The sequence below is a fragment of the Bidens hawaiensis genome, unplaced genomic scaffold (genome assembly GCF_021521415.1).
Source record: "Bidens hawaiensis isolate Kalapana, Puna unplaced genomic scaffold, B.hawaiensis_p1.1 tig00002414_1, whole genome shotgun sequence".
NCBI classification, from domain to species: domain Eukaryota; kingdom Viridiplantae; phylum Streptophyta; class Magnoliopsida; order Asterales; family Asteraceae; genus Bidens; species Bidens hawaiensis.
Window position 1 is genome coordinate 2,099,416 of NW_027491131.1, and position 2,473 is coordinate 2,101,888.

The 2,473-nt window shown below is 37.1% G+C and overlaps 1 non-coding gene across 1 annotated transcript; it reads left to right on the forward strand.

Moving 5' to 3' along the window:
• Positions 1 to 588: 588 nt before the first annotated feature.
• Positions 589 to 741, forward strand: LOC143619207 (U1 spliceosomal RNA). The gene has a single exon (XR_013151152.1). It is a non-coding gene; the product is annotated as a U1 spliceosomal RNA (small nuclear RNA).
• Positions 742 to 2,473: the final 1,732 nt, after the last annotated feature.

Sequence of the window (2,473 nt, forward strand, 5' to 3'; positions counted from 1 at the left end):
GTAAGTGCGCGACTTCATAATAGTACGCACGTAACCTAGCGATAGTATGCTCGTAATGCGGCATTAGAAGTTAAGCTGGTGTTAGTAAGCACGTCACACAACAACTGCATGCACGCAATCAGGTGTCGGTGCACACGTAACGCAACATTGAGTGTGTCTTAACCCACAACCCGTTCCGCCTAACAATGTTCTAACATGAAATTCGTTATGACTTGACCCCTTTGGACCTGAACACATCCCGACCCAAACCAAAGTAACATTTTTTGTATCGACCCATTTCAACCTTAACCTTTTAGACCCATGACCCAAACGGCCGAACCTGCCCGACCCATTTGTTGGTCCTTAATGGTAATCACGCAACACATTAAGTTTTTAAAATGAAAAAAGCATAGCAATATCATACTCAAATTAAAAAGGAAAATTGGAAATAAATAATCTCACCTTTTGTGTATTGGCCGATAATAATCCCACCTTTAAAAATCACTAGCAATGGTCCCACCTTTTAACTATTTTTGTCTCACTGGTCCTCCGTTAAAAAATACTTAACGTCGTTATGTTTTTTCCCTAGTTTCAAACTGATATTTTAGGGTTTTTGACGGGGTCAATAGATGATCAACAAGGTCCAAGACCTAGTTTAATGGCCTCCATTGCACTTAGAAGGGGTGCCCGTCTAAGGTCGGCCCCAAGTGATCGAGCCTACGTCGATTGTGGCACTAGGGGTTTGCGTCCGCGCAGCCCTTGCACAATACTTTAGGTTCCAATTTTTAGTTTAGTGAACACAAACTGTCTATATTGACCTTTCTACTTTGTCTAAAGATGGTTCATATTCACAATTCAAGTAGTCATCCATGTGTTGATGTTTATTTATTTATTTACTTTTTTTCAAGTTACTTTTTCTTAAGTAAACAACTTCATTTTATCAACCATTTTTAACACTAAAGAAAAAGGATTTTTAAATACTCGTTGTTTTTGCGTGAATATTTTTTTTCTTTTTTTATATAGTCACAACTAACATGGTATATATTTATAAAGAACCCAACTATGGTCCTGACCTAGTAACTCATACTAAAAATAACTTGTTTTAGCCCGTTACCCAATTACCTCAAGTAAATAGGTATGTTGTCCTTGCGACTCGCGAGAGTGGCTTGGAAAAGAACAAAACATAAGCACATATTCAACAAAAGTAAGCAAGACAATTGTGCCATAATAGTATATCGGTTCGCCCTTTGTTATAATTAGCAAGTATGCCAATAGGTTATAAATAAAATATATGTTTCAACTTGGAAGTGGGAATCGAGAACAACGAAACACACGCGCACCGACTGACGGTTTGCTCAATGAGCTTTCAGGTTCATTACTTCGACTTACGAATTCAAAAACAAGAAGATACCAAAATAAAAAAGAAAGGACAAACTAAATGGTTTTATATAGACCCGTACATAGCAATACTAACCAAACTCATCTAGGACTTTAAATTCAAATAAACTAAATAAAAACAATTAAAGATATACATGTTCAAACATTCTTAAAAGATAAATCTTTTAGTCATTATCTTTTTATATGAATCTTGATCTCCTTCTACCAATATAGATGAAAACGCACCACCCTGGAATGCCAATATAGATGTAAGGCGGAATTTAGTAATATTGTTCAAGGAAACTAGATATACCTCTCATTAAATTATCCATAAGATTGCAAACAGTTTTGGAGTTAGCTCACCCTCTCGGGACCGCGACCCTTTGTCCCGTCGATTGTAGCACATGTGGCGTCCAGTGCAAAAGGGATATGATGACTTGACGTCATCCTCACCTTCCTCCGGCTTATCACCGGCAGTTTGTTCATGGTTCCAAATTCAGTGATGACAACTAAACATGAGGGTTGTGCTCGTTGTGGGATTTAACCAACACCTTACGGCACGAGCACCATGCTAAAATTCGTTAAAATGAACTCTTTGCTTCTACTTTCTTGATAAAATCATTTGAATCGTTTCCCGTAATTGTGGTATTTCCCTTCTATTTGCATATTTTTAGGTGTTTAGTTAAGTGTCATCCGCAATTGGTGCTCAAGTGGGTATTTTCAGTTGGTGAGTTAAAAAAAAAGAGAAAAAACATTTTTAAAAATTATTCTGGTTACTGTCTATCTCATCTGCTTGTTTGGTAACTGTGATTGACTATCCAATTTGTCTCTTATTCTCTAGTCTTTTGAGTTGAGTTGAAGAAACCCATAGTTGACAAAGTTTAGTTAATTCACTCAGCTGGTTGCTTCTGGTCGTCTACTAAGTAATCCGTGCGATTAAGGTGCAATTGTGGGGCTCGTTTTATTTCTTTTTGGTTCTGTGACCAGCCATCACCAGTGCTAGTTCTGTTAAGGTTTTCAAAGAAAAACCCTTTGTGTTTTTGTGTTTATTACTGTTTCATGCTCTTGGGTTCATCCTTTAACTTAAAGGTCTTATGACCAATTGGAGGTTTATATT